Source organism: Panthera leo, chromosome F2 (genome assembly GCF_018350215.1).
Source record: "Panthera leo isolate Ple1 chromosome F2, P.leo_Ple1_pat1.1, whole genome shotgun sequence".
Lineage (NCBI taxonomy): Eukaryota > Metazoa > Chordata > Mammalia > Carnivora > Felidae > Panthera > Panthera leo.
Window position 1 is genome coordinate 70,775,168 of NC_056695.1, and position 13,716 is coordinate 70,788,883.

Sequence of the window (13,716 nt, forward strand, 5' to 3'; positions counted from 1 at the left end):
TTAGGGACCAATACCTGTTTAGGGAAGGGCGGGCAAATAGGATTGAACAGAGGTAGAATTCACCTGCAGTGCAGCTCCAACAAAGCCTTAGCCAACTAGATTGAGTTTGGCAGGAACTAACCCCTCACCGTGCTCTGGGTTGAGCAGGAATGGCCCGGTCTTTACCATTCCGCCTTGCTCCATATCTGGGCTGCCCAGGGAAGTATGCAGTAAGGGCAAATGGCAAGGTCAGGTACAAATCACGGGCTTGAGGCACGTTTCAAGTAACCAAAGGTCGTCTGTATTCAATCCAGGAATCACTTGGTTTATTGCACAAGCTCTCATATCAATTAGTCACATGAGACACTTAGAAAGGAAAGTTAACCAACCGCTGTGAAGAGGACCGTGGAGGAAGGTGTCCCAGAGCGACCAGAGAAACGCTCTCCAGGCATGGGTCCTTCAACAAGCCACAGGTGTGACTGCAGTCAGATTGGCTTCTGCGTGGATAGAACCTCAGGCAGCATCTGGCTAGAGCAATCTTCATATGAAATGTGGGTGGTCAATCTGCCTGGGGGCCCCTCTGAGACATCTCCTTCTTTTAAAGGTCCACTTGGTTGGGGGGCATGTTACATCCAATGGTGTTTGCCATTTGGCTGAGTCCACTCCATCTCCCTGGAGTGTTTGATGTGTACAATTCCAAACCAGTTTTTCTTACCTATTGCTTCACCTGTTTGGGCACACTCACAGTCCTACCTCAAATGTTAACAAACAACTAATAAGGGAGTTCACATTGACCACTGGGACTCCATTTTGTCTTACTCTAACTTACCTTTTTCTTTGTCTTCGGTGAGTAGGAATCCTGTGCAAAGCATAACATCATGACTTGGTGTAACCTTGGGCAAGAGGGCTGGCTCTCTACAGTCAAGGAGATCCTGAAGTTTCTGACTAGAGATTGTCCGCTGACGTCACACCCCTTAGCTGGAAAGCAAGTCCTTCCCTGAAGAGGCGTCTAGTGGTGCATCGTGGTATCTCCCCCAAATATCCAAGATGGTGAGGTTTGACTGGCTGTCATGATTCATCTGCCCAGCCTTTGACCGGCAAGGAAAGATAATCAGAGGGACAATTCCACCAGAACTGCAAAGGAGGAGAAGGGATAGTTTTCAAAGGGGAAATGAGATTTTTATCTGGTAAAACGTGGGATGGATACTGGTCACAGCAAAAACAACAGAATTTTTATATTCTTTACCATTTTCTTACATCTCTTCCACGTTTGAATTGAGGGAAGCCCGGATTTCTCCCCTTGTCACTCCACTTAGCCTTTGCTAAGCTCATGTTTCTATTGATTAGATTAATTGCCTGCCGTTCCAAACATCCCCTGCCCTTCCTTGTGGGAGAATTTGCTCCCTCCTAGGAGGTGAGATTTATGCACGACGTGACTTGCTTTGGCCAATGAAACGCGAACGGGAAGGGCGTGTGCCATTTCTGAGCAGAGATTGTACCAGAAGCTGGCAAGTTTTGCCTCGTTCTCTTTCTGCTCTGCAGTGAAACTGACTGTGTCTAGCTGGAGGCTGTGGAGACTGGACCCCAGGGTGAAGACACGGAACAGGGTGGCAGGTGGTATTATTCTAACCTGCAGCAGGGACACGGAGACTGAGAAGTCTGAGGTGTACGATTCGTTGCCCAAGCTCACCCTGCTCCCAGTCAGTTGAATGGATTTTGGACAAGAGTCCACACCCTGTTCGCAACTTGTCGGACGTCCCTTCCCGTCTCAGGGTCTCAAACTCGGATACCTCTGGGAACGGGGCAAGGAATCTCACACTGTGCCCAAACCAGTGGTAATTCCATTAGGGAGAGCTAGCGTCTGAGGAGAAAAGGAGCGTGCGTGTCCCTGGCTAAAGGCATTCCCATTCAAAGGCTTTTTTTTAAAACTCTGCCAAACCAAACCCATCTTCTGGATGACATCAGTCCTGGAACCACCGTTGAGCCCTCCCGCTACCAGCCAGGCCTCTCGGTGTGGCCCAGAGTGGCAATCCCTACAAGCTGATGGGGATTAGTTCTTAATAGACTGGAGCCTGAAATCCAAGCAACCAGGCAGTTTCTTTCTATAGGGAGATCAATGCTAATGAAGGGCATTGCATCAAGCTACAAAGAACGGAATTGAAGCCATCCCACTACAGTTTCGTGAATAAACTCTCATTTTTTGCTTTTCATTGCTTGCTCCGAGAAAAGCAAAACAAACAAACATATTTCCTCAAGGAGTGAACATGCCCGGATACCTGACTTCCTTTCAGCCGGTCCATCCTGATATCCTTGCTTCAAATGACTGAAGTCACCCGAGAAGCACCAGACTCCTCCAATCTGTTCAGCAAGGCCGAGGAAGGAGAAGGCAGGCCGGAAGACAAGTCTGAGCAGATTCCCTGAGACTGGAGCTCTTGGAAGGACGGAGGGGCCGTTTTCCTCGGCACGAGAGGGAACGGGATACATTTGCTCTGTTTTCCACTTTTCTGTTCTGCGACATGAGCCACACTTCGAACGAGCTCCTGAGGAATCCCTAAGAATAAACTATTTCTGGCCCCACACACCCATTTCTCTTTGCGGAAATCAGATTACACCCTCCCTCCTTTCTCAGAGGAAAAATCAAAGCGCGCCACTCCGGAAACATTCAAAAAAGCCTCCCTTCCTCCGAGCACGCTGGTAGCCGTGTCGGTCCAAGAGCGAGCACTGTGGGAGTGTGAGTTCATATCCTGGTCTTGCTGGGCAGATGACATCACTCTTCTTTTCCGTACAGAGTTGTTCCATATGTACTGCTTACTGAGCAAAACACACATGTGTGGTGACTGTCGATGGAAGATGCTGGCAACGTGAGCCCAGCCAGCTTTGTCGCTGAAAGGAATCCGCAACGGTCTCGAAGCAATGCTGCTAAAGTGATATTCTCGAGCCCGCATCGAGAAACCGTTCCCCAGGCTGCATGGAATCCATTTCCCCAAGGAATTCGTGGCGCTTTTTGTGAAGCCCTCTTGCACATCAAACAAAGTTTCTTTAGCTTTGCGTTTGGCACTCGGGAGGTAGAACAGAAAGCAAGTGCTTGAACCACGCTGGGCGTTTACACCATGCAGGATTCTCACACGAAGCCGCCTCAAATGCTCGCACGCTTCCCAGTTAAGAGGTGACAAGCACCCAGGCTCGGAGAGGTGAAGGAAATCCCTCGGTCACCATCTGAGCCCTGGTTGTCTCCCTGGCATTTCTGACAGCAAGCCTGGCGCTTCTTCCTCCCTGCTCATCAGGAAACAAGGCATCAGGTGAAAGGCAAATGATGGTTTCTGCTAACATGTTTTTGAAAACAGGCGTGTTTGCCCATTCCCTTCTCTGGAAGGCTTCACAGTCCATCTGTTTCCTCGAGTTGTTTTTTTTTTTTTTTTTTTTCTTTCTGTTTGACGGCAACCTAGGCTAATGGAAGCGGGCACTCGATGCCCGTAGAAGCAAAATCGCACACCAAGTGTAGAAGTTACAGTGACCGCCGTCGTTCTGAAAGCAAAACTGAATTTCCAACAGGGTTTGATCCTATCTAAGTAAACAGGACGGTACACCGATGTGTGTCAGTGGCAATGGCATGAATTCCTGGGTGGGTTTACTAGCACCTTTCCTTGCCCTGGTCCGCCTCAAGGCTTTCTCCAAGGTGCTCGGTGAGACGAATCCATTTTCTTTAATACTGTTGGGATTTCCGAAGGCTCTTCTTACCCCGCCCCTCCCTCACCTTTCTGAATCTTCCAGGGTGGCAAAGGGAAGGATTGGCCCCTGAGTAGGATGGTTTCCCAGCCCTCTCTATCCTTCCCAAACCCTCCCCTGATTCCAGTCCCGGGAAACCAAACTTCTTCCGGTGAGGTCCTTCCCCAGTAATCCCAGGAGCCTCTTCTCAGTTCCGCTACAATCATGATCAGACTGAGCGTTTCTCCAGAGCTTAAAACTCGAGCTTCCAAGTCTGACTCTTTGGGGCTGGGAACAGATAGTGCTGATGATAAAAACAAAACAAAACACCCTTCTCTCCTACCCAGAGAGCTGTCCCCCCAAGCAGGCTCTCCAATCCCCAGGGGAATCTGCCAATATTACCATAATGAAGGATCAATATAGAGTTGCCCTAGCAACAGTAATCAGCCCTGAAAAGCATCTGCCAGGGATTCCTTTGAATGCACTGGGTTGAGGGGGCGGGGAGACAGAAATGAGGAGTGAAGGAAGGTTTGTCTTCCCAAGTTTTAAGGGGTCTCTGCATAGAAGTTCACTGTGTTCACTGTCCCACGCTTTCAGTGAGGGGTCCTCGGTGAGCTCACAGCCCTAGGAGGCTCTGCTGTAAACAGGCTGATTTCACTTGAGGCTTCCTAAGGGGCCCCTGAAATATGCAGGCACATTCTAAAAGTTTTCAGGAACATTTGTCAGGAACCAAGTTTCCAAGAGTGGGAAATTGATATGTAACAGCAAGCTCCACGTGTGTCAATTGCTGAGCTCTGCACCACTCATTCCAGGGTGGAAAATGAAAGAATCGGCTGCAGTCGGGGCGGGGAGAGTAAGACTTGGCCAGCAGTGCAGACAAGGAGAAGGTCGGGTTGGGAGTGTCCCCCCCATCCCCCTCCTGTTCATTGATTCCAGCTTTAGCTCCACGCAAGTTTATTTTTAAAAACTTGGATGCTTCATTTTCAGAGAGTGATCTAAAAATATATGCCTGCGTGCTTGTGGTTGCAATGTGTATATAAATCCAAAACCACAAAAGAAAGTGATTATACTCAGCGGCACAGATATACCAAAATGCAGAACTGGAGGATCCCTTTCTACCTTCTGTATCAGGACGTGGCATATGCTCATATTAAGCACACATAAATGTCAGAGTTGGCTTCATGAATGAGCAGAATAGGTTTTCGACGCAGAGTAATTTAAAGGACATCAAGGAAGACTTTTGCAAGTATGAAACCATATTGCCCTTCTACTCTCCCTAAAATGACATCTCTGGCAAAGCTAAGATTGTAAGAATGAAGGCAAACATTGGGATATTCTTCCCATGTTCTAGGCTTCACACTTAGCCTTTTACCTGTATTACTCCCTTCACTACACATGAGAACCACATAAATCAGGTACAGCTATTATGAGTTAACAGTTGAAAACAGTAAAGATAATGGAGATTTGGTAATTGACTCAGAGCCACACCCATGGAGGGAAAATGTTATCTGATTCTACGATCTATGTTCTTTACTACCATATTGTGAAAGGCTGTGTGGTTAAAAGGATGCCTGACTTCTAGAGCCAGACTGCCAGAGCTTGAAATTGAGCTATGCTCATTACCAGATTTTTAATCTCAGGCAAGCTAATTAACCCTTCTGTGCCTCAGTTTAATTCCTTTGTAAAAACAAGGATAATGATCGTACCTACCTCACCGGGGTGGGTGGGGAGGTGGGTTGTGAAGAATCAACAGGTTAATTGGTATGAAGCACTTAGAACAATGGAGGACTGCAAGTCAGGTTAGTGATTCACTTTTGCACCGTACTGCTATCCAAATCTTTAGGGTAGATCTGCGTAGATCTGCGTTCTTTTACGAGTGACAAGAGGGCTGCAAGTTACATGCTCAGCCAGTCAGTCCTGGACATTAACATGGATTGTTTCATTTAACCAGGCTCTAAAATCGGAAACAAGACAAGGGTGCTCACTTTTACCACTTTTATTCAATGTAAGACTGGAAGTCCTAGCCAGAGCAATGAGGTAAGAAAAAGGAAGAAAAGGCATCCGTATTAGAAAGGAAGAAGTAAAATTATCTCTGTTTGCAGTTGGCATGATCTTATGGATAGGAAACCATAAAGGCTCTACAAAAAGACTGGTAGAACTCATAAAGGAATTCGGTGAAGTTGCAGGATACAAAGTCAACATTAAAAAAAAAATCAGTTGCATGTCCCCTACCTTAACAGCAAACTATCTAAAAGAGAAAACAATCTCACTTACAATAGAATCAAAAATAATAAAATACTTAGGAATAAATCTAACCAAGGAGGTGAAAAATCTGTGCACTGATGAAAGAAACTGAAGAAGACACAGATAAGTGCCTTCTCAGACCAGGAACACAGGGAGGACATCCTGTATTCACGGGTTGGAAGGACTATATCGTTAAAATGTCCATACCACTCAAAGGGATCTACAGACAATGCAATTCCTATCAAAATTCCAATGGCATTTTTCTCAGAAATATTAAAAAAGTCACAATAGTCACATAGAATCCCAAAAGTCCCCAAATAGCTAGAAAAGTCTTGAACAAGAAGAACAGTGTCACACAATCTGATTTCAGAATATACTACAAAGCTATCGTAATCACAACATCATGGTACTGTCATTAAAAACAGACACGTAGGTCAGTAGAACAGAATAGAGGACCCAGAAATAGATCTGCACACTTACATTCAACTGATCTTTGACAAAGGTGCCAAGAACGTCTCCCATCAGTGGTATTGGGAAAACTTGATATCCACATGCACAAGAATGATTTGGGGTTCTTTTTCCCCACCATATACCAAAAAAAAAAAAACAAAAACAAAAAAAAAAAAACAAAAAAAAAAACCTACTCTAAATGGACAAAAGGCTTAAACATAAGATCTGAAACTATAAAACTACTAGAAGAAAACACAGGGAAGAAGCTTCTTCGCATTGGTCTGGGCAATGAGTTTGGATTTCACCCCAAAAACACAGGAAACAAAAGCAAAAATAGACAAATAGGATTCTGCCAGGCTCAAAAGCATCTGCTCAGCAAAGGAAATACTCAACAGAGTTCAGGGACAGCCTTCAAAACGGGAGAAAATATCTGCAAAGCATACATCCAATAAGGGATTAGTATCCCCAACTCAAACAACTCATTAGCAAATAAACAAACAAACAAACAAACAAACATCCCAATTAAAAAATTGGCAGAGGAACTGAATGGGGAGTTTTCCAAAAACAAACAAACAAACAAACACCAAAGACATACAAATTGCTAATTTGTGTTTTTCATATTTATTTTTTTGAGAGAGAGAGAGCACGAGCAGGGGAGGGGCAGAGAGACAGAATCTTAAGCAGACTCCATGCCCAGCCCAGAGCCCGATGTGGGGCTCGATCTCACAACCATGAGACCGTGACATGAGCCAAAACCTAGAGTCAGATGCTGAACTGACTGAGCCATCCAGGCACCCTGCTAACTGGTATCCCAAAAGGTACTCAACATCACTGACCGTCAGGGAAATGAGAATCAAAACCACATAAATACCTTAGGCCTATTTGAATGGATATTATCAACAAGATAAGCAAGGACAAGTGATGGTAGGGCTATGTAGTGAGGAAACTCTTGAAGATGAATGGTAAGAATGTGAACTGGTATAGCCACCATGAAAAACAGTACAGAGTCTCCTCAAAACACTAAAAATAGAACTACAATATGATCTGGCTATTCTACTTCTCTGTATATATGCGAAGAAAATGAAATGAGGGTATTAAAGATGCACTCCCATCTTTACCGCAGCATTACTTAAGAGCCAAGAAATGGAATCAATCTAAGAGTCCATCCATGGATAAATGGATAAAGATACATATATCACATATTACATATTATATAACAAGGAAAAACAAGGAAACCCTCTCATTTGTGATGACGTGGAAGAATGTGGAAGACATTATGCTAAACGACACAGAAATATAAATTCTGCATGATTTCTCTTACATATAAAATCTAAAATATGGGGCGCCTGGGTGGCTCATTCGGTTAAGCGGCCAACTTTGGCTGAGATCACGATCTCGCAGTTTGTGAGTCCGAGCCCTGCGTCAGGCTCTGTGCTGACAGCTCAGAGCCTGGAGCCTGCTTCGGATTCTGTGTCTCCCTCTCTCTCTGCCCCTCCTCTGCTCATGCTCTGTGTCTCTCTGTCTCTCAGTAATAATAAACATTTTAAAAATAATCTAAAATAGCCAAACTCAGAGAATCAGAGACTAGATTGATAGTTGTCAGGGGCTGGGGTTTGGAGCAAATGGGGAAATGCCATTCAAAGGGTACAATGTTTCAGTTATGCAGAATGAGGAAATTCTGGGGATCTAATGGGCAGCATGGTGACTAGAGTTAATAATACAATACTGGGGAGCCATATGGTCTCTGTTGGAAATACTCAGCTCAGCTGCTATAGCACAAAAGCACCCACCAACCATAAGTAAAGAACATGTCTGTGTTAAAAAAAAAAGAAAGAAAGAAAGAAAGAAAGAAAGAAAGAAAGAAAGAAAGAAACCTTTATAGACTCTGTAATATGAGTTCTACCTAATTTTTATATGTCATAAAGTATCATTCTTCTTTGGACTTTCTTCACCTATCCAAAAATGTAATAACCGTTCTTGACACGGACCACACAAAACCAGGCAGCAGGATGAATTTCGCTTGTGGGCATTAATTTATCCATCTCAAATACAGGGTATGGAAAGTTAGCAGAAGGTTCTTCTTCATAGGCAGAGACTACCCAGGGCTACACGGAAGGCCTAACCTTCCAGGATCCAATCAACATCTAGTTACCTTGGAAGGAAATGAACATTTGCTTTGGGTGTCGCTTCTATGTAGCAGGGCCTGAGGCACCACTTTATAAAGTTCCTATGAGGTGGTGATATTACTCACTACTTATCTTACAGCTGAAGAAACCTTTACTCCGGATCACAACACAGCCAGTAAATGACAAGACTCTGACCGACACAGGGATGACTGGCTCCAAAGCCCTTTCTCTGTTCATTGTACCACACTGCCTAGCATGATCGGAACTTGATCCAGGAAGGCCCCGACTAAGTAAATTGCCAAATGGTCCACTTTTGTCTCAGTGCCAGAGGAATAATGCTTTCGTGGAGTCAGTAGGTACTTAGAGGTTATTCATCCAACTCCCTTATTTTGCTGCCCAAGTAGAAGGCTTAGCGATGCTCCGTTTAGGGTGAGATATGCAGATGAGTAGCAAAAAAAAGACTATAAAGCAATGGCTCCCAACTGAGAGCAATTTTGCCCCCTAGGGGACATTGGGTTATGTCTGGAGACATTTTTGGTTGTCACACATGGAGAAGGGGTGCTACTGGGATCTAGTAAGAAGAAGCCAGGGATAATACAAAACACCCTACGATGCACAGGACAGACCCCCACAAAAAAGAATTGCCTGGCCCCGAATAATGCTACTGTTGAGCAATCCCAACCTAAGTGTCCAATAGTTCTGCAATTCCTAAAACCCAACTGTCATCAAATCAAACCTCTGCTTAAAAAAAAAAATAAAAGTTATCAGCGACCTATGAGATAGAGTCCAAACTTTGTAGCATGATCTCTGTTTCCCCTTCCTTAGCCTGAGATATACCCCAGCCACTTACCCAGCTTTGTGCCTTAGTCACACTTGAATTTCCCTGAAAATACCCATTGCTTTTCTATCTATCTCTTCACCTTTGTTTATGTTTTCTCTCTGTTTGGGACATTTTTCAGTCCTATTCTCCGCCATCAAAACTCATCTCATTTACTCCAATGTAGCTCGAGTTCCACTCCTTCTTTTTCTTTTTTTTTTTTTAAGATTTTATTTTTGGGGCACCTGGGTGGCTCAGTCAGCAAGCATCCAACTTCAGCTCAGGTCATGATCTCACGGTTCGTGGGTTTGAGCCCCGCGCCGAGCTCTGTGCTGACAGCTGGGAGCCTGGAGCCCGTTTGGGATTCTGTGTCTCCCTCTTCTCTCTGCCCCTCCCCAGCTCACGCTCTGTCTTTCAAAAATAATAAATAAACGTTAAAAAAAAAAAAAGACTTTATTTTTAAGTAATCTCTGTACCCAATGTGGTGTTCAAACTCACAACCCCAACATCAAGAGTCACGTGCTCCACCAACTGAGACAGTCAGGCATCCCCTACCCCTTCTTTTAAGTCATCAACGGATGCCCCTTTCTGGGTCTCCACAGCACTCTTTATGCAGTAATGCTAGGGCAGTAGATAGGGTCTAAATTTGTACATTACTTACTGGTTGTTCCCACATGAACTCCCAACACCAGTTACCTTGTTTACAAATTTTTATTTATTTATTTTGAAAGAGAGAGAATGCGAGCAGGGAAGGGGCAGAGAGAGAGACAGACAGACAGAAAGAGAGAAGCTCAAGTAGGCTCTGCACTGTCAGTGCAGAGTTCAACACGAGGCTCAATGTCAGGATGCTGAAATCGAGTCAAATGCTTAACCGACTGGGCCACCCAGGTACCACCAACACCAGTTACCTTTAATGGGTTCCTTGGGTTCATGAGTATCTCTGATTATATCTGTTTCTTCTAGATGCTTAACACCATGCCTGGCACAGGGAAGGCTCTGGACACATCAGAGCTGTTTCGGTGAAAACTCTTTGTTGGGAACAATGAAGAAAAAGGCTAGAGTAGAAGACACAGACTGATTCAAGCAACAATATATTTTATGCTTTAATATTTCTTTTTTTTAAAAGTTTATTTATTTATTTTGAGAGAGAGAGAGGTGAGGAGGGGAAGAAAGAGGAGAGAGAGAGAATCCCAAGCAGGCTCCACACTGCCAACATGGAGCCCAATGCAGGGTTCGAACTCATGAACTGTGAGATTATGATCTGCGATGAAATTGAGGATCAGATGCTTAGCCGACTGAACTACCCAGGTACCCCTACACTTTAACATTTCTGAAATCTGTTCATTAAACAACTTTCACTCTACCGTTGTAAAGGAACCACTTTTCGTTTTCATAGATTCATACCCCCTGGAAGATGAAAGGAAGGACCAGTGCAGGTCAGGAATCACTTGGATGAGTAGAATGGGAACTTCTGCTACCCCATCCCTACCCACCTTGGGTAATCTGCATCTGCTGGGGAGTCAAGGCAGGCAGATCCTTATCCCCCCGAAAGGGGAAAGATTTGTCTTTGACCTGCGAGAAGAACCAGAAAAGACTTCCTTACGGGTCATCACCATTTGTCTATGGGGCATTATCCCTGGTACCAAGAAAATATGTTTAGTGCTTGATTTTTTCCCATAGGTATATTGGTAATTCTAGTGTCAGACAAACTTTCGCTTTAGTAGCAGCTTATTCTTGGGTGAGCAACTCACCATTTTTTGAGTCTCAATTTCTTCCGCTACGACATGGAGATACAAACACTAACGTCGTCGGTAGGAATACGTAGCGTAAATTAAAAACAAAACAAAACAAAACAAAACAGCATAATGTCTGATAGCAGGGGCTTGAAAAATGTCAGTTCTTTCCATTTTGAAGAAGTCTCTGCCCTTACTAAGGAGTTGATAGTTAAATCACCCCAATTTGTTAAGCCAATGATTACCAGTATCTGTTTAGGCTCTATAGAGGAGGACCCTAAAAAGATAAGATTTCATCTCTGCTTTAAGGGATCTGGTAGTGCGGTAGAAAATGGTACACTGCAAGATACTATTTGAAGGAAATGTAAATTGCATGTTACAAGTATCTAGTTTCGGTTTTAGGAAATAGTGAGGGCAAATGGGGCAGGGACAACAGAGAACACTCTAGGGAAGAAATCTGAGTGCCTAGACTTGGAGGGTGAGGAGGGAGCAGACAGGTGGGGAGGTACAGGAAGATTATACTTATCTTTAACCAGCCATTAAATGAGAAATGACTCACAGAATAGTCTCACCTACAAGGAGGCCAAAGTCACGTTTAGTCGAAGTTTCCAAAGCATTTCAAAAAGAGAATTGGATGCTACACCTTTTTACGATCCAACCATTTCCAGATATGATTCCATTAAGTGCCTTTTAAAGATTTCTGCTATCACTCTCAGCAGCTCAGGGAAACGACTCTTTGTGGTTTGACGTTCCTTTTCATTTACTCTAGAGGAAAACTCACCGTGAAAATTTCCATATGTTGATCTTCTCCTATACATATTTATGTCAACAGTTTCCTTTTTAACAACTTTCAAAACATATGCTGTTTCCCGAGTTATTTCCCCTAAAAAGTAATGCAGCCATACCATGATTCATGGATTATGGAGACTGTACAAAGTTATAGAAGTGGGTGTGACATTTCTACCCGGTAAAAGTCATTGTCCCAGAACATTCAGGTGGTGAGATCCACCCACTGGCTTGAGAGATTCACACTGTTCTATTACAGTCTGTGAGAAACTTACCTCTGCTGAAGCAGGCTGTTAGTTTTAGCAAGAGATTGTCACTAAACCCATGTGCAATATAAAATTCAAACTAGTGAAAAAAATATCACAGGAATAAGATCGGAAGGCAATTGATATATACAAAGTCATGAGATTGGAAGCTCTTACTTTCCATATCTTCCCAATAGTCGTGTGGAATTGGAAATAAGAAGCAAAAATGAGATAACATGACAATGTTTGAGGTTGTAAATATCAAGGCAGGAATTTCCCAAAGATCCATTGCAAGTTTTTGTAATGAGATGTTCGTCTCCCAAAGACTCAAATTGAGTTTGGGGGTTGACTTGTACTCTATTAATAGTTTGGGACAACTTTTAAAATTCTGTTTAGGATATGTACCCATGGTCGGCCGAAGAAGAGATAGCATTTACTAAAAGTACTGAATTACCCATATTCATCCTTCCAAAAACCATAATAAAATCTCCCCTCATTTTATGGTCTGCCATTTGTCCTTCTGCTGCCCTTTCATCCTGAAAATAAGGATGTAGACCACAGAAATGTTAAAGTCCCACCACTGCTGATTTCCAGTCTAGATTAAAAAGAATCCATGCAAATTAACAATTGCCAGCATGTAAGGAATGCTCTTTCTATGTAGGCACATGCCAAGCACTTCCCATGTACTTTCTGGCTCTTACTTCATAAGGTTGTTGGCCAGGATAAGTGAGTTGATACATGGACAGCACTCAACACAGTGCATGGCACATAGATCTCTAAAATTGCAAAGATGGAAAGGAGGGAAGAGTACTATTATTTTCCACACTTGAAAAAGGAGAAGAAACTAAGGTTGTAAAGAAGTAATATGACTTGCCCAACGTCATTCAAATAGTCTTGTGAGGTCATGACTCAAATCCAGGCCCAAAGTCCAGATTTAATTAATTGGTGTTTATAAATCTAAAAATGAGAATGTTGGGCACGCATGGAGCAAAGATGACCATCCTTTCTTAAACAAAATTATGAGTTGTCAAGGGGTTTTAAAGTATTGTGTTTGATGATGAAGTACAGGAGAAGAACCAGAAGTCACTGTCAAGTATAATAGGTTCTAGTTTACTATAGCAAGGGATGCCGAAAGTTCATGCATTGCTTTATGGTTAGTGATATTTAAATTTTGTTTCTCATTATAGTTCATGTAATTTCCCAACCAGAAATAAAAGAAATAAAAATTTGGGTTTGATATATTTATATTCTCATTAAACCTTCTAATAGAGGAGCACCTGGGTAGCTCAGTTGGTTAAGCGTCCGACTTGGGCTCAGGTCATGATCTTGCAGTCTGTAAGTTCAAGCCCCTCATCGGGCTCTGTGCTGACAGCTCAGAGCTTGGAGCCTGTTTCGGATTCTGTGTCTCCGTCTCTCTCTGCCCCTCTCCTGCTCACACTCTGTCTCTGTCTCTCAAAAATAACTAAATGTTTAAAAAATTAAAAAAATACTTTTAATAGAATTGATTTTCACTCTATGAAAATGGTCAAGATTGTGATTTCACAGAAGATGGGCTTCCTTCCTTGTTTTATTTTATTTTTTTATCATTCATCACTCTACCTATTTATTCAAAAGCGTATGTATTAAGCAAA